At 40.2% G+C, this 19798-nt stretch overlaps 1 non-coding gene and 1 pseudogene across 1 annotated transcript; one reads left to right on the top strand and one right to left on the bottom strand.

The window, feature by feature from the left end:
* The first annotated feature begins 280 nt into the window (after nt 1–280).
* Nucleotides 281–1016, top strand: LOC149196965 (phosphoenolpyruvate carboxykinase (ATP) 1 pseudogene; annotated as a pseudogene).
* A 1247-nt stretch (nt 1017–2263) lies between these two features.
* On the bottom strand, nt 2264–2336 carry TRNAK-UUU (transfer RNA lysine (anticodon UUU)). The gene has a single exon. It is a non-coding gene; the product is annotated as a tRNA-Lys (tRNA).
* Between the last annotated feature and the right edge of the window lie 17462 nt (nt 2337–19798).

Here is a 19798-nt window from a genome sequence, read left to right as displayed (position 1 = left end):
AATTAATTTAGAGAACTCATCGTATACTCCAGGCTGGTATGCACACAAGGGATTAATTAAGCCATAGCCCGTATGACTCAACCTAGTACAATAGTCACAGACTTCAAGAGATAGCCTATTACAGGTGTATTACAGGTCTCAGATAGGTATTACAGGTATTATAAATTTTTACGTTTTTTTAATGAAGTTAAACGTCAAAACGACGGGTTGGGAAGGTATACCAAGCGTCTAATTTGAGGTGGAAAATTTTTTCCGTACAGTCAAATACGTTCTAAAATCGATGGGACGTCAAATTCCAGGCCCCCGCGGACAGTTAGCAGGCACAAAGTACGGCATAAAGGAGCCTGAAGCTACGTTTTCTGCTTGTTTCAGCGCTGCATTCATTATGCAACATCCTACAAGGTATGCAGTTATGCTCGCTGAGAAAATGCCAAAGTACAGTGCAACAGGCTGGCTCGTCAACACGGCTGGTCCAGCGGTAGGTACACTTACTTAGCCTTTATTTCCTCTGTTTTTTTCATAAAATGGTAGGTTGGTAAAGTAGGAAAGATTTTGTAGTGGATAATGGGTTGCTTGTGCTTGCAGCTATAGCGTGGGGCAAAGAATAAAATTGCAGTACACGAGAAAGATGATTGATGCCATTCACGTCGTCTCCCTTTTGAATGCCAAGTACTCAAAAACCTATGTATTCAGACTGGAAATCCCAGATGATATTGATGGTGTTCCCTCTGAGATTCTTCATCCAGAAAATACGGTAAACTGCTAGCCCACCATTTCCGTTCCTAATATTAGGAGCCCTCGAGATTGATTCGGTTTTGTATGGTGTGGTGCCATTTTCGTTATTAATATTGTAAGCCCTGAAGATGATTCAGTGTTGTATGGTGTGCTTGTAGTGGCTTGAAAAGACCGCATATAGAGAAACGCTACTCAAACTAGCGGGTAGTTTCAGGAACAACTTTGAGAAGTTTGCAATTTATAAAATCGGAGAGGACAGTAAGCTTACTGAGGAAATCTAGGCAGTAGGTCCTCATTTTTAGTCCTTAAATTATCTTTTGTGAATTATGAAGGATAGGTGGTAGTAATATATTGATTTAATGCAGCGAGAGGGCGAAGCGTATCATTGGGCTGAAGAATCCTGGGGCATGGCTTCGGGGTAGACTTTTATTGAAGAATTACAGTAGGCTTTATGATATACGAATAGCAACGTTATTTGGGTTGTACTAGTTGATATCAATGGGTGGCAAAAGTAGTGAGCGGCCAAATGTTTATGATTTGGGTTGTACCTATCTTTCTCAATGGGGGCGAGAGTAGTGAGCTGGAAAATGTTTATGAAAAAATAATATTGATTTATACTCATTGGAAGTTTGATTGTGATATTATATATATCGTGGCAATAAAATTATCTATTTGCAATCTATCCATTTCACATAACTAAAGGTTAATTTGATAATGATTTTCACTGTATAAAGTCTTAAATATATAAGGCCTTTACAATTACCTAGATGTGGTCAACAATGATTTCCATACATTAGATCAATGTGTATACAAGGATTGGCTAAGTGGTTTTTTCAATGTAGAAAGCCTTAAATATATAAGGCCTTTACAATTACCTAGATGTGGTTAACAATGATTTCCATATACTAGATCAATGTGTATACATGGATTGGCTTTACAATTACCTAGATGTGGTCAACAATGATTTCCATATACTAGATCAATGTGTATACGTGGATTGGCTAAGTGGTTTTTCAAAGATATAGATTGGTTTTAGTGATTCATGTTGTTCAAATAATTAGATTGTTTTTGTGATTTAAATTGTTTTTACATAGATTGTTTTAATGATTTAAATTGTTTTTACATAGATTGTTTTAATGATTTAGATTGTATTAAAGTTATTTCAATTGAGTCGACTTGTATTATGTGTAAATATAATATCTAAATTATTTTAATTGAATCAATTTGTATTATGTGTAACTATAATTTTTAATAAAATTCAAATTAGATGGGTCATTTCCTCATATTTAATTATATTAAATTGGATTACCTTACTTTATGCGTAAATCAACTAAGTAACTAAAAAATCCTTTAACAATAAAAAAAAATATCACCATTTATAAACTACAAACAACTTTACATTTTTTTTATAAACAATAATAACGTTTTTTTAATAAACTAAAAGATTTTTTATTAAACAATAATAACCTAAAAGCATTCTCGAACATTGGGCGACTCCGCTAAAAGAAATTACTTAAAAATCGAATTACGCCGTCTGTGGGAATCGAACCCACGACCACGTGGTTAAAAGCCACGCGCTCTACCAGCTGAGCTAAGACGGCGACGTTAAAATATTTTTTGTGGGTAGTTTCATCATCTTTCCTTCCTATCGTACAGAAGTCTTGTGGCTCCAAGTTATGAAATATAATTTGCATTGGAATTATTTTATCTGCGTGGCACCCACAGGTTTTATTTATTAGGTTGTTGAGGATACCTCCGCGGTAAGACCTTGATTTCCGAAATATTATATTTAAAATTACTAATAAAAAAAATTAATTACAATTTTATTTTTTTAAGAATAGCCCTAAATTTTATATGGATAATTTTTCTATTCAAAATTATTAATAGAAGATGTTTAAAATAAGTTTTTAGAGTAATGTAAAATTTCCCCATAATTCAAAATCATAACTCTATAAATTTATTTATTAGGAAAGGAAATAAAAAGATTGATTCTAAAAAAGTTTGTGGATAACGTGTCAATCATTTTTTTATAAAATTTTGAATGTGAGGTTTCTTCATCAGAAAGGAGCTTTTAGAAGAGTTCTAATGAAAGGTGATAATTGCTCCTCAAAAACAGCTAGTTAAGATATTAACAAAGGCATTAAGTAGTTTTAGGTTCTTAACTTTTTATCATTATTTTGTTGGTTAAAATGTTGTCATTGATATCATATGTTGTCATTGATGTCAAATGTTGTCATTGATGTCAAATGGGAGAATTTTGGGCAAAATGTTGTCATTGATGTCAAAGAAGCAAGCTACATGGAGAGTGCCAAGGAGTTTCAAGTTGAGGGGGAGTCCTCTAGTAGTTGTTGTGTTTAGAAGAGAACCATTATAGTAGCAGGTTAAGTGACAGGTTAAGTGAGGAAGTTAAAAATATTATAATTATGATGGTTGGGTGGCCCGGTCTTTAAAGGAACTTTCATATCAAGTGATCTGCTCAGTTGCCTTTGTAATGTGCTCAGATGGATAGACCTTGGAAAGACCTTTTCAATGGTATAAGGTAGCTTTAAAAACTCCAGAGGATGATGGAGTTATGGTCAGTTGAAGTTTGTCAGTGTTCTAGGCTTCAAGGTTCCGCATTAATCTTGTGTTTTGTAATAAATTTCTTTGTTAAAATAAATTCCAGACTTAAGTAGATTTGTGAAGAAGTCGGATCGGTCAATAAGGTCAGGCCATGGGACTAGTCAAAAGGTTGGCTTAGTTGGAAGGTTTTTCATCAAAAGGTTTCGGCATGCATACAAAGGGCCAACCACCAACCCCCAACCCCTAACCTAAGTAGGACCCGAGTAAGATAAGTCGTAGATGTATATTGACGATGAATGGTGTCAAGGAAACATATAGTCGAAGATGGTTCATTTTCCATTTACCTCCCTTTAGGTGTCCCGATGGATTAAGCGACCAACTCTCGAACTGTGTGGGACCTAGCACAAAAAGACTCTCAATGCATGTTTAGTTGGGCCAGTCGGCAATCTACCAAACAATCTATCTTCCCACTAAATGATCTCCCAACAATCGAGTGCTAATATGAAGCTCTTAGCAGTTGTGCAGTTGGTTCTTGCCTTGTATGCATATGATGCCAAATCTCTAAGTACATAATGTCATGTTTGGCAAAAGTCATTGAATCTAAAAGTTAGTTAATTCTATAGGTTTAGCTATAGACTCTGCTAAAAACCAATGAAACCCTGGATTAGCTAAACTAAGCAGGATGATCAGAATTCAATGTTGGGAACATCAAACACAACACGAAATCGGATTGCTCTAATTGAAGGAAACAGATCACAGTTAATGTGATGGGTATAGCACATATGTTTCAATAATGGGATTTCTATGATATTGGATAGATAATATTGGATGTCAAGTATGAGGCAGTTCAAAATGTGAGTGTAGTCTTTGTTGGAAAGAATATGAACTGGTATTGTGGTCATTTAATTGACAAGGGAAACCACACTCAAAATTTAAGGGTTAATTGTACTGTGTAAGAAATGTGCTATGTATGTTTATGATTACTTGTTTAATGCTCCAACATTTACTTTCCTACAAGCTCTATTTCATTTAATGTGGCTCTTGAACTACGTGACCAAGTGCAAGGAAACTCTTTGTATAGTGTTTTAATGAAAAATTATATGTGGGATTGGTGAGTGTGTGTGAGTTGTGTATGAGACGAAATGGGGTGGAATAACATAATAAGTTATGAAGAGGATTTTGTATGGTTATGTGCTAATGTTATGTGTGTTGAATGAAGCACAGAGAGTGGAGTAGACCAAAAGCAGTGGATGAAGAGACAATTGAGTGTGTGTGGTTGCGGAGCAAGGGAGGAGCTGTAGAAATATAATAGAGTCAGAATTTAATTGTAATATTGAGGTAGGTCATTTTTCTTAGTTTGAAAATTGTATGATATAGTAGAACACCTGACTGAAGCAAGTTGGGGTCTGCATTTATAAGAGGTTGGAGCCTCTAGGAAAGTTTTGGCTTGTTGATCTAAAGGGGCTTGAGGCCTCTTGTGAGTGGGTGCTTACAAACATATGATGTAATTAGAGCCAGTTTGTTGATTATCATCATAATACAAGACAAGCTTTGGTGTTTTTTCTCCCATAAGGGTTTCCATGTAAATCATTGTGTCAAATTTATGTGAATGTTAGTCTTTCATGTGTTTTTTATTGCATTACATTGAAAGTTTAAGTGCTCAACACTAAAATAAAGAAAAAAGATTAATTATTGATTCACCCCCTCTCAGTAATACTTGATTCCCAACAATTGCTACTAGAGCTTGGTTCCTTTAAGAACAATTTAACCATTCGAAGGTAGATCAATAGGGAATCATGGCCAGAAAAGAAAGTCAAGATTCTTATTCATGTATGATACCAGTCTTTGATGGTACAAATTATGTATTTTAGAAGGTCAAGATGGAATCCTATCTCATGTCCCTAAGTGTAGATGTTTTGAGTTTTGCATTAGTTGACTATTTTGTTCTAGATACTCCTCCTTTAGATGTGGATGGTAAAAAGGTTTATGATAACAATACAAAGGCCAATAATACCATTCTCTTTGGTCTTAACCAATATAAAGTAGTAGAAGTAATGCACTACAAGTCAACCAAGGAAGTATGGGACAAGATTAAGAATAGTTATGAAAGAGATGAGAAGGTTCAACAAGCTCTGCTTCAAGCATTTAGAATGAGTTTCAACAGCTTAAGAATGAATGAAGAAGAAAATATAGTTGAATATTTTCTTAGAGTTGTGTTGATGGTGTTGGACCCGCCAACATGTCAGGGGATCTCCCCGGTAAGAAGTCCCGACTAGACCTCATATCGTTTGGATTAGGAGTCCCAATAGTGGGTAGTAGGATATCGCCTTGACTGTAGTTGCACGCAAAGGTAAGTAAGATGTCCTTGTTGGAGGCAAGGGTGTGACCTTGCAGCAAGTCAAGGAAGGTGCATGAAAGGCTAACACATGAAAGGGGATAGGAGTGCGCCCCTTAGAAACATGTGATAGCACACAGCTTGAAAGAGAACACACGAGAAGAAACACATCATGAGATGGAAAGCAGGATAGTCAACGATCCAAAGTGATGGGTTATACCAACAACACAGTTCGATAATATTCATACAAACACATACATAATAGCCCATACATACATGTGTAAATTACAACTACATATATCATTAGAGTAACTAGGATAACCGAACTAAACTAACAACATATGCATGAAATGTGTTGTCTCTGTTATATTAAAAGAGTGAAAGATCTAATCATACATACAACCATGACAACCACTAGCCTCGATAGCAGAACATTACAGTCACTGCCACCTGCTCCTCCAAAGAGATGTACTAGCTTTGCACTGTGGAGAAGCCAAGGATCGTTACAATAAAATCGAAGATTTCTCTAAGTTATACCTATAGGATGCTTGGCTCCAAAAAGCCCATACAATGAGTTATGAGTTTCTATAAATAGAAAAGGGTGGGGTCACCCTTGACATTCCCCTTTGTGACTCTACAACTACCCTCATGACTTTTCAACTTACACATGACTGTTACATTCTACTATTGAAACTTGGTCTTTCACTTTTACAACATGTTTAAAATACATTATGCACATGTACCCATGTGAGACAAAAATGGGCTTGAGTAAGCGATGTAAGACATCACTAAGACTCGGACAGTTGTGGGAAGACTAACTCTTTGACATCCTCTCGATGATCGACGGTGGTGAACCGATGCAAAACTTGGTAGTCTGTTATGGTGTCCATGTACTCTATGGTGACATCTTTCTGAAAGCGAACTCTTGCCTATGTTGCATCCAAGTACATTGATTTTAGCATCGACCAATGCAGCTGGATGTCTGCGCATATTGAAAACGATCACTCGTTCTTCAAACTACGCAGGGGATACATGGACATCTGGAGTGGGCACTCTGCATGACTGTACAACTCTATGTTGTGACTCGTCGAAAGATATGTTGTGCACATCCGCTTCCGGATTATCCTTAATGATTTCAGTGTCTCCTTGATCGCTTGGGACTTGCTCTGCTCTTGGACCTGGTGAAGCCGATGGGGTGACCTCTTGGTTTCTAGGCATGAGGTCAATGTCCTGATCTAACTTTGGCTGAACCACATCCATGTCCATATACTTTAGCATCTTTTCAATCTCTTGAGTAAAGTCCTGCTCCTGCAACTGCCCACCTTGTCTACTATGTGCCAGCTGCTCGAATGAATCAATAAGCTGTATGGGAGCAGTTTCATCAATGTTTGCATGTTGTGCCTTCTGTTGTTCTTGTTCCTACTGCGTTCCCTTCTCTCTTCTGCGCAGCTCTTGTTCATCCTTGAGTTGTTGCTTCAACTCCTGCAACACCTTTTTTGCCTCCTTCAACTTCTACTTCTCCGTCTATATTTGCGCGATCCTTTTGTTGCAATGTCGTCTCTTCGCCTCAATCTCCAAATCTACTCTTAACACAAGTGGGTATGCTTTGAACTTGCATCTTTGCTTCGCCTCTAATCTGTCAGCAACCTTACTCTTGCCTTTGTCAAGCACAAGTCTGCTGCCCTCTGCTGCTGCTGCTGATGCTGCTCTCTAAGATGCTGCTGCCTTCTGCGCTACTAACCATTCTACAGTCATTGTGATCGGTTCATTGATCCTTGAGAAGTTAAATCAACTTCTCCATGGGTCTTCCTCAAGTCAATGACATGCCCTGTGGATCTGAGGATGATACACTCTCACACAGTGGTCTTCTACTAAGCGATGCAGGTCATATGGATTGAAACATCTGGTGCCGAAGGTGAATCTCTTGAATTCCTTCATCTCGGCCTTAGCATGCTTGAGATTTTGGATCTCATACAACCTGGTCCACAAAGGAAGAGCGGGCCAAGGTATCTTCTTCTTCCTATGCAGTCTTGTTGAAAACCCTGTTGAGATGTGGTGTGCAACCTCTTGCATGACCAGTTTATCCATGGAAAACTTCGGTAAAACATGCAGAGCCTTCTTCGCATTGTACATCCGAATGAAGGTGCCAAGGGGTGAGGCATACCAATCTGCTATGTCAACCAATGCCTCCATCGCTTCCTGGGACATGCAAGGCAGATCCTGCTCAAAGATCATCTTGTACACCAGGGTGACGAAGTGGTCTGGTAGTTGTATGATAACATCACTGAAGTTGCATTCGGAGAACAACCTGCAATAGGTGTGTACAGAGGTTTATAAAGGTTTCCATGCCCAACCCAAGCCTGGGAACTTCTGGTGGGTACATATTGCATCAAGTATGTAAGTGGACATGAAAACATTTGCTTGCTGACCCTTGGGCGGATGCCGAGCTTTTGTTACTTGTTCCTTCAGCCGAAGAGCCACCATTTTAGACCAATTGAAAGATATTCCTTCATTTTCCAGCTGATCCAACACAATCACCCAACTCTACGGGAATGTTCCTGTGCTCTCTTGGCTGTATAAGTGGCATGTGAGGATGACCAAGAGCTGATATGCCTTCCGCAGTATTGTTGTCTTGTAAACCTGGTTGGGTGTTCTCCTGAACTTAGACGACTCTTTCACCCCTCTCTTCAAGATGTCTCTTGAGTTTACACTGTTGTTGGGTCTAGTGAAGGATGCATCCATTGTGATCACCGACTATGGCAAGTGATACATCTCTTGAAAGTCCTTTGCCTTGAATGTAGCAAGTTTTGTTCCATTGACACTGCTCAACACCATTGTATCTGGATCAGTATGCTAGACAATCCAGTGGATCATGTATGTGCATGGAAACACGACATACCTACATGCAATCTGGTATAAGCTAGACTTGTGTAAGTTGACATAGACTCTGCGGTCCTCCAAATTCTCCTCAAAGGTGCCTTAAAATATTTCATTGTTGTCCTACAATTTAATCTTGATCTCCTTGTCTATGAACAACTTAGTGTCTTCATAGATGGGAAAGCTCATAGACATTTGCTCGACCACATCTCTAGTTTCACTCTCAATGGTGTCCTTTGACCCTGCTCTCTTGGAAGCCATTGTACATGTACTACTGAGAGATGGACGAAGACCTACGATACCTGGAGATAGAGCGACACTCATGGCAAGAAAACTGTCAGTTGAAAACTAAAACAACTTGAGGGCTGACATGCAACACACTTGGGTAACTGACTGGAATATTTGCACAATTTTCACTGGGAAGTTGGGAGACTGACTGCTAGAACTGTGCAGAACACAGTCCGAACTATCAGTGAGCTGACTGATTGCTGAAACTGTGCAAAGAATAGTCCAACTTGGCCTGCTGAGAACTGAAACTATGCAATGTGCAGTTTCAGTCAGCATGACTGCAACCTAGTAAAACTGCATTGCGCAATTCTGGGGTTCAACGGAGTGCTGACTCTCAGAATTGCATAGAGAAAACCTGGGAGGCCAGTGTGAGGCAAGCTTTATGTAATTCCTGGGAACAAGGCAAGGCCTTCTCTCTCAGAAATGCGTAGTGCAAGTCTGGCGAGGCAAGGTCCGGGCCAAGGTAGCCTAGACCCTCCGATGGGTGACTGAAAACAGTAAAGACTGAATAAATGTGTGAATCTGGGTGTAGACATGAGTGAATGAACATCCATGCAATCAGTGAGTGTGGGGTTCAATAAACGGGAAAAGAACTAAGTGTGTGAAGCAAGTCGCTGCAACGACAATTGTTAGTGTAGAAACAATGTCATACATGCTACAACAAGGAGATGCAATGGAAAACTTGAAACAATGCTTCTACAAGCTAACATGCATTAAAATGATAGCAAGCATTTAAAAAAACCAAGAAAACAACACTCACACAAACTGAAATACAAAAAGCGACAGAAAAGCAGCAAAAGACATGAAAAGTAGACTTACAAAAAAAAAGTTGAGTTGAGTGTGCCGAATATTTCTAGATGTGATGGGGAATGCAATAGCTCCAAGATCAAAGTGAAGAATGAGCTTTGAAGCGTCGAATAAATAGTTTTTACAAGATCGAGGCTTATGACACGCATGCCACAAATCTAAGAAAAAGCGACACTTGGCAGGGGGTTTCTAAAACAACTTTTGCATGCAACCTCCAACTGCTAAAAATGGATCCGTAAATCTAGGGATGCTTTTTTTCTTTTTTTCTTTTTCGTGAAAAAGTAGCCCATGCATGCAAAGCAAGATTGCTCAGTCCTAGAGGGAACCAGTCAACTTGGGAGCACATGCACTGGACAACAAGCCTCTGGATGAATTCTATGTTGTTTCTAGGCTGAGTAGCTCTGGCTGCCCCTCATGCTCTGCGCAATTTATGGACTGAAGCCAAGGCTGTTAGCCAGATCTATGCAAATTTTGAGAGCAAGCCCAGTGATGGACTGCTCTGCGTAATTTTCAAAGGGAAGGCAGTTTGCTTGCTCTGCGCATTTCTAGAGAGCAGCAAGAGAGAAAGGCTAGTTTCCCTCTAGTTCTGCGCAATTTTCCAGGTGAGCACAATAGTTAGTTGATGACCAAGTCATAGAATGTCAGCTTGCGGGTGGAAGGAAAACAAGCTAGTAAACAGAAGCTGATAAGCCACAAAAATTCAATTGAAGCATAAGTACCAGTAATTGCAAGACATGGTGCTAAGGATGGTTGGTAGGGAGGCTCTAAAATGAAGCAAAGATAAAATTTTGGAGGATGGTTGTAGCCGCCACAACATTGGCGACACACTAGTAGAACTCCAGCTCTCTGAATGGAACTTGTTTCGTAAAACGCAAGTCTATCTCCTCCGGAAGTATTGTTTGATTCTCTGATCATCGTGGTTTCCACACTAGCTTGAGTGAAAGATGTAGCACCTGCCATGGTATTTATCGGTCAGCACACATTCCAAAGCCAATTCAACTTAGTTTTTTCGATTGGGGATGAGGGGTATATTGGTGCACAAGTAATATAATTGTCATATTTTAAGTTTCATCCCTGGTGTTGCTCCACTGCCAGTAGGCCTGGACAGTACCTCAATGGAGTCACATGGGAACACAAGCATCACTTCGCTGCTAGTGAGCCTAGTCATTACCCCAGTGGAGTTACTTGCATCACCTCTCTGTGCAAGAAGCCTTTCTCTTCTTACGCCTTATTCATTTTTTCAAATTTTTTCACATTTTCATTTTTTCAAGAACTGTGCATAGGCACTTATTTATTTTAGAGGCATAAGAGGGATCTTGACTTATTGAGAGAAGAAGAGGTTTTTCCTTTAGAGAAGTATGTTATATATACCTCTGACATACTTGTTAAGGTTTCCCCCTTCACCTTACTCTACTTGACTGAGTTGACAAGGGTTAACCCAAAAACAACTGACTAGAGTAGGTGGTACTAGTTAGAGCGCAAATGTTGTGTTTTCACCAGGATTCACTTCGAATAGAATGTATTTTCCATTGGTGTATCATTGACTGAAGACAACAAGTTCTGCATAAAGAGAGAGGACAACAGATAAACAAGTGTTGGTAGATATACAAGTCCTCTTGTACTTTACTCTACTTGTTTGTATTGAAAATGCAACAAGATGATGGAGATTAGTGGAAAGGAGTCGCCTTCACTAAGTGGGCCCGCAGGCTATTTTTGGCTCAAAGTCTATTTTTAGACATATGGATCATGGTTTATGAGTTGCAGGATGCTATTTGTGGATGATTGGTCATGTTGGTAAAAATATATGGACTTCTATTTTTAGACATATGGGCGAAGTCTATTTTTAGACTGCCAGGCTAAAAATAGAACAATCGAATATTATTAGCTCATAATAATATTTGGACTATAAACATTATCTTATCCTCTTGGAGCACTTCAGTTTGAGCTACAGAAGTGGCACATGCAGCTGTCAAAAGGAAATACGCTTTACTTGTGGGTCAGTTGAGCTATTGCATGGTGGACTTCAGTTAGAACTCAAGTGGTTGAGTTTTGGTCGAGTTGATTGAGGAGTTGATGAAGTTGTGTTCAGTTTGACTTGGTTGAACTAGTTGTATTTAGTTTAACTGCAAATACACTAGTGATGAGTGATGTGAATTAATTGTTAAATTAATTCACTAATTATTAACTCATAAAGCAACTAAAGAATACATCAGTTAACTCAGTGCATGGACAGTTCAGTGGAGACAAGTGTTAGAGGTGAGTGAAAGGGCAAGACAGCTGTCAGTTGTGACTATAGTTGTGCATGAGATTTGCACAATTAGTGGATTGAGTATTTCCAATGAGGATTGCATGGTTCAGCCAAGGAAATATGAGTTTTCTTCAGCCATTCTCATCCATTCTCATGCAGGATTGCGCAGTGGAGGCAGGCAAGCAGCGGAGGAGATTTGAACCTGTGATTGATTCAGATCTGAGCTAGTTTGTGTGTAACATGTGGAGATAGTACTGAGTACTTGTGAGGAGTATTGTACTATGTATTGTTACATGTTCTCAATCAATATAATATACAGATAGTTGGAGGTTTTCAGCTATATGCTTTCCCCGGATTACATATTGTGTTAATGTGTGCATGCGATTGATGTTTCATTGTTTTTAATTCCACAAAATTGATGATCAACATAGAGGAGGTTATGTATTATGCATGCATTCCGCAATAGTGTATAATCAGGATAATCTCTGTGAATAAGTGTCATATTATTCAAAATTTCTACATGGTATCAAAGCAGAGTTGATCATCAGATCTATTATTCAGAAAGTGTTTACATTTTATTTCTTCAGGCAGAGTCTGTAATCGGGCCAGGTAGCCTCTGGATTCATCCTTCTTTTAGAAGGTGAGATATCCGGTGAATGCCCATATAGTCAATCTCTGTACGAGAAATACTTTGTTCTCACGAATTTTAGATCAGAAGCGATTGAGTTTTGAGCTGGTGGAATTCGAATTTGCAGCAGTGTTTTCTTGGTGTCAAAGTTGAAATGTCTTGTAACGAATTGCGATTGGAGTATGCTCTTGAGGGTAGCTCGAATTATATTGCATGGAAAGACAGGATGGAGGTGGTGTTAGATGACAATGGGCTAAAGGAGTTCATAGAGGCTGAGGTCCCAAAGCTTACTGATGCTGCTCACATTGAGGTTTGGCAAAAGAAGACAGCAAAGTGTCGAAGGATTCTGTTGGAAGGCGTGAAGGATCACATTGTATCTAGCCTGCATGGAAAGGCTTCTCCATATTTGATGTGGAAAGCGTTGACAGATTTATTCCAAAGCAAGAGCGACTAGAGGAAGTTGGCTCTCAAGGATAAACTCAGAAACATTAAGTGTGAGAATGGAGACAGTATGCCCAAGTATCTCACGAAGTTCACCCAATGCTGGGATGAGCTGGGAAGTGTGGGGGTGACTGTCGATGATGAGGACTTGGTGAGCTTGGCTCTACTTGGTCTTCTGAAGAGTTGGCATTCCTATCAGGACTCTGTCAATGGTCAGGAGAAATTGCCAGGATGGGAGAGACTTTGGTCAGATCTTATGCAAGAGGAGATCAGGTGGAATACCGGGGACGGGACTTCATCAAAGGCATCTGATGAAGAAAATTGCGCTTTTGCTTCCAAAGAAAAGAAGGGGAAGGAGAAGGGTTCTCTTTCCGAATCTAGTTCTTCTAATGATGGGAAGAAGGTTGACAAATCGAAAGTGAAATGCTTTCATTGTCATGAGGTGGGCCATTATGCTGCAAATTGTCCACGGAGGAAATCCAAGAAGGGATCCGGGGAAGGATCTAAAGGTGAGGCATTTGCTTCACAGTTTGAGTTGGATTTCACACTCTTTGCATGCATGGTTTCATCCATGGTGGGAAGTGGTTGGTTTCCTGACAGTAGAGCTTCTTGCCACATGACCGGTGACAAGAGTTTGTTCAGTACTTTGGAGGAGAAATATCTCCAGATACTCATAACGATGGGTAATGATGAGAAGTACAGTGTCTCAGGTGTAGGCACGATTATTTTTCAGAGGGAGCATGGAGCTCGCCTTACCTTGACCGATGTCAAGTATGTACCAGGACTGGAGGAAAACTTGGTGTTGATCGCTATGCTGGAAGACAGAGGCTATGATGTAGTCTTCTGTAAGGGAAAGGTTTTCCTTAGACACATCATCACTAGACAGGTGAAGCAGATTGGTTCACGGGTCAAGAACCTGTATGCTCTTGAGGTTCAAGATGCATGCAAAGCCTTGAGCAGCGAGGCAACTGATGGAGACTTGGTGGTTGAGAGGGAGCGTATATTACCTCTCAACATGCAGAGCCAGAAGAAGTCTCAGACGATTGTAGAGGAGCCACGATTGGTGCAGCAGCTTCAGGAGGTTGTGGAGCAGCCACAACAAGGGAAGCTGAGAGGAGATCGAGTATAGACATCTACTCATGCAGAGACCTCCAGTAGGGGGAAACTTCGAGCCAGGTGGGTTGAGGGATTGCATGCAGCCATACCTCGAGGTAGGAGGTGGGGTGATGTGGATTGATCGTCCCAAGGAGGAGGGGCAGGATCCTTGAGGTACCCAACCTCTTAGATGAGACCTTGCTACGAGAGCCCCAATGTGGAGTAGCAGGAACTGACTGATTGGGTAGAGACAGATGCGGATGGAGCGGCAGAGAGAGTGACAGTGTATGGAATCCCTGGACAGCGCATAGCTAGCAGGCTGCAGCAATGCGAGAGGCACAAGTGTTTTGCACAGTGCTAGGTGGCACAGAGAAGTGTGCAATGGTGCGAGATGCATGGAGATGTTGCAGTAGCGCATATGTCAGAGAGGGAGCACTTGTCATCAGCAGGTAGAGCTTCAGCATCAGAGTATGTTCCTAGCCCAACAGAGTGGTCAGTTGGGAGTGTTTTTGTTCCAAGTGTTGTTGGAGCAAGTGGACCGGGCAAATGTGTTGCATGCAGAACATTCCAGAGTTGCAGGATAGGGGTTGCAGATAATCCATATCTTGTTGAGAGGGAGTGTTGAAAATGCAAAAAGATGATGGAGCTTAGTGGAAAGGAGTCGCCTTCACTAAGTGGGCCCACAGGCTATTTTTGTCGCAAAGTCTATTTTTAGACTATGTCTATTTTTAGACATATGGATGATGGTCTATGAGTTGCAGGATGCTATTTGTGGATGATTGGTCATGTTGGTAAAAATATATGGACTTCTATTTTTAGACATGGGCGGAGTCTATTTTTAGACTGCCAGGCTAAAAATAGAACAGTCGAATATTATTAGCTCATAATAATATTTGGACTATAAGCATTATCTTATCCTCTTGGAGCACTTCAGTTTGAGCTACAGATGTGGCACATGCAACTGTCATAAGGAAATACGCTTTTCTTGTGGGTCAGTTGAGCTATTGCATGGTGGACTTCAGTTAGAACTCAAGTGGTTGAGTTTTGGTGGAGTTGATTGAGGAGTTGATGGAGTTGTGTTCAGTTTGACTTGGTTGAACTAGTTGTATTTAGTTTAACTGCAAATACACTAGTGATGAGTGATGTGAATTAATTGTTAAATTAATTCACTAATTATTAACTCATAAAGCAACTAAAGAATGCATCAGTTAACTTAGTGCATGGACAGTTCAGTGGAGACAAGTGTTAGAGGTGAGTGAAAGGGCAAGACAGCTGTCAGTTGTGACTATAGTTGTGCATGAGATTTGCAAAATTAGTGGATTGAGTATTTCCAATGAGGATTGCGTGGTTCAGCCAAGGAAATACGAGTTTGCTTCAGCCATTCTCATCCATTCTCATGCAGGATTGCACAGTGGAGGTAGGTAAGCAGCAGAGGAGATTTGAACCTGTGATTGATTCAGATCTGAGCTAGTTTGTGTCTAACAGGTGGAGATAGTACTGAGTACTTGTGAGGAGTATTGTACTATGTATTGTTACATGTTCTCAATCAATATAATATACAGATAGTTGGGGGTTTTCAACTGTATGCTTTCCCCGGATTACATACTATGTTAATGTGCGCATGCGATTGATGTTTCATTGTTTTTAGTTCCGCAAATTGATGATCAACGTAGAGGAGGTTATGCATTATGCATGAATTCCACAATAGTGTATAATCAGGATAATCTCTGTGAATAAGTGTCATATTATTCAAAATTTCTACAGTTTGAAAAGTCGTACATGGTTTCATGCAAAGCTACCTACGAATGTAAACAAGCAAACAAAACAACAAAGAAAAGAGCAGAAGCAAATGCGAAAGAAAAGAAAGTAAAGCAGGAAGTCAAGCAAGAAAATAAAGAAAGAAAACATGCATGCAAGCAAACAAAACATAAGGAAAACACTACTCCTACTCCGAAGATAACAGTGCATGGGTATGCTCACGTGAAGTGATATTTCCAAAGCAAGCATAGATGCATTGGTTGACCCATGTTGGCGAAGGCATGGTTCGCGAACAACATAGTCACATGAACCAGCAAACATGAAAGATATAACAATGAAAACCAACACACTCCGATATTAAATACATCCACAAAAAAAGAAAAAAGTCAAAGAACATGACAAGCACTCTGTGGACTTACCATGGTAATGTGATACACTGTGTGCAAATGATAAGCATATGCACTCTCTTGATTGTGACAGGAAAGAAAACATGAGGAAGATAGATAAATTACGTCTCGCAAGTGTTCTTGTTGTGTATGATTCCTCCAGTGCATGAGTGATAGGATCATGTGATTCAAGTGGAAGAAGAAAAATCTATGTGTTGGATTGAACATCAATGCATACAGATGAGTGATGAGGAGCCTTGGGTGTTTGAACAATTTTCTGATCGGAAGTGAAACTATCCTCAAGATAGTGAGGGCCTGACATAACTATCAGCTCAGGTTGAAGTGCCTCGATAACTTGTGGGGTTTCGACTTCATCAACAGATAGATCTTCATAAACCAATGGGTTCGAAATATCAACGACGATTGGATCAACATCATGATCAAATATAGGAGTAAAAAGATCACAACAACTACGATCAAAACAATCAATGAGTTCATTGGCATCCTCATGATTTGATGAATCAAATAGAGGGGTAGATGAGAAGCAATAATGTTCACCCTCTGTGTGTCCGGAAAAAGTAAATGAAAACTCAGGTGGATTTTCAATGAAGAAACTGTCCTCTCGGCTATCAAATGATGGAATGCCATTGGGTGTGTTCTGAAAATGATCAGAAGTAGATTCATCCGTGGATGGATTTACACAAGGAAAATCAGAGATAGCAGAATCACCAAAGATGTCAGGAAAAAGAGGAGGAGGCATAGACAGAAGGAGGTCATCCTTCACCGCGGGTTGATTCTCAGATTCCCAGTCATACTCATCATAAATGACAACCCAGGTTGGTTGTGAAACACCAATTCCATCGATGGCTTGATCCTCATTCACAACAGGTGTAGAGTCCGGAACGGGAGAACACAAGATAGTGCAATCCAGAGGATCAAAAAAACATGAAGACGGAGGTTGAGATAACAAATGCATATGACAACCCATGGGCTTCCCAACCAAATCTACGCAGAAATTAAGAGTAGTGATGGTGAAAGCATGTAATAGCTGATTAAACATGTGTGGACGCTCTCCCTCATCACTCTTCAGGGTGGAGCTATTTGATGAGGGGAAGGTGAATAGTCATTGGTGACAACGACTATGTCCGCTTGAGATTGTGTAGCTCCATCACCGAAGTATGCTAAGTGGGGTTTGAAATTTTTCTTCACTTTGGTACAAATTGATTTGTGACAACAATATTCAAATTTGTCCATAAGATATTGGAATTTCATCTGACTTTTTGGAGCTTCAAACATGAGTAGACGGAAGTGCTTCCAAAAATCCATAGGAAATTCATGCAGGGCCTTCCATTGTTTTAGAATTTTCTTGTCAAGAGTTTCAGGATCAAAATGACAGAAAACAAATTCGATTAGATCATTGAACTACTTAAATGAGTGCACGCAATTAGGAGGCAGGTTGCAGCACCATAGTTCTGGGAATCTGCAAAGTGTGTACGCAAGCAACATACTGACCTCTACTTCATCAAAATCTTCCTCATTCTCCAATAATGCAAGGAAGTCATGTAAGTGCTCAGGCCAAGCCACTTCACCTTCACCATCATACGTGAGTTCATACATGTGATTGAAGAACTCCTTCGCGACTTCAAAGGAATGTGCATTGGACAAACATCGCGGAGGGTTCACTACAAAAATATCCATGATATATGTGCGAAGATTCAAAACAGGATGTCAGGAATCAGCTTGTTATCTGCCCCTCACTCTAGCGCCATAAATGTTGACAGTGCTGGACCCGCCAACATGTCAGGGGATCTCGCTGGTATGAAGTCCCAACTAGACCTTAGAATGTTTGGAGTAGGAGTCCCAATAGTGGGTAGTACGGTATCGCATTGACTACAGTTGCACATAGAGGTAAGTAAGATGCCCTTATTGGAGGTAAAGGTGGGACCTTGCAACAAGTCAAGGAAGGTGCATGAAAGGCTCTAACACACAAAAGGGGAGAGGAGTACGCCCCTTAGAAACCTATGATAGCATGGATTTTGGAAGGGAACACACGAGCAGAAAGACATCATGAGATGGAAAGCAAGATAGCTGATGATCCAAAGTGATGGGTTATACCAACAACATGCTTTGATAAGTTTCATACAAACACATACGGAATAGTCCATACATACATGTGTAAATTACAACTACAGACATCGTTAGAGTAACTAGGATAGCCGAACTACAATAACAACATATGCATGAAACATGTTGGCTATTTTATATTAAAAGAGTGAAATATCCAATCATACATACAACCATGACGACCATTGGCCCCAATAGCAAAACATTACAGTCACTGCCGCCTGCTCCTCCAAAGAGATGTACTAACTCTGCACTGTGGAGAAGCCAAGGCTCATTACAATACACTCCAAGATTTCTCTAAGTTATACCTATAGGAAGATTTGGCTCCCAAAAGCCCATACAATGAGTTATGAGGTTCTATAAATATAAAATAGTGGGGTGACCCTTGACATTCCCCTTTGTGACTCTACAACTACCCTCATGACTCTTCAACTTACATGACTATTACGTTCTACTATTGACACTTGGTCTTTCACTTTTACAACATGTTTACAATACAATTTTCACATGTACCCATGTGAGACAAAAATGGGCTTGAGTAAGCCATGTAAGACATCACTAAGACTCGGATAACTGTGTGAAGACTAACTCTTCGACATCCTCTCGATGATCGATGGTGGTGAACTGATGCCAAGTTTGGTAGTCTGTTATGGTGTCCGTGTACTCTGTGGTGACATCCTTCTGAAAGTGAACTCTTGCATCTGTTGCATCCAGGTAAACTGATTTGGAACCTTTGTCCAACTCGTCAAATAACATGTGCATCAATGTCTTGAGTGCATTCGGACCAGCGACATGTTGATGCATAGTGTCTGCGCTCATCTACAAGTCTGCACTGGTTGCTATGTGCATCAACTGATCAATGTACATGTCTATCTCCAGTCGGACTTCATTCTTTTTCTTTTCCTCGGTGAGTGTGCTAATGGATGGGATCACATGCATATGCATAATGACAGCCATGCTCCTGAATAATTGTGCATGTGAATCTTGTAAGCTGGTGATGAGCTGCAGGAGTTCCTCATAGTTCCATATCTGACTCTAGATGCGTGCCTTCAACTCCACTGCCTTTGGCTTCATCATCTTTGGAAAGTGAAATGGGGCTCCCTTATACTGCATTGTCCATATCTGCATGTGATCAACAATAGTGTGTATGTATGACAAGATGCGTGCTCTCTTAGCACAGTGCTGCTGCCAACCGTTAATATGGACAATTGACTTATGCATGGTGACGAACCTGAAGTACATCTTCCGCATGACTGTCTTGAGAGACGATACTTCATCAAGTATCACTCTCCTCAACTCTACTCTAGTGGATGATGTAACTTTCTCTTCTCTTCTGCTTAGCCGCTTGTAGCTCCTTTGCCATGCACTCATTCTCAGCTATCAAGAATCTAACACTTGAGCTGGTGGCTTTGGCATATGCCTTTGTAGCATTAGCCAATGCAGCTGGATGTCTATGCACATCCAACACAATCACTCATTCTTCAAACTATGCAGGAGATACATGTACATCCGTA

This window comes from Pinus tabuliformis, chromosome 2_2 (assembly GCF_031772625.1).
Source record: "Pinus tabuliformis cultivar Carrire ecotype Pingquan chromosome 2_2, CPIR1, whole genome shotgun sequence".
NCBI lineage: Eukaryota > Viridiplantae > Streptophyta > Pinopsida > Pinales > Pinaceae > Pinus > Pinus tabuliformis.
The sequence above is the reverse complement of the archived record's forward strand: the minus strand, read 5'-3'. Positions and strand labels throughout refer to the sequence as shown.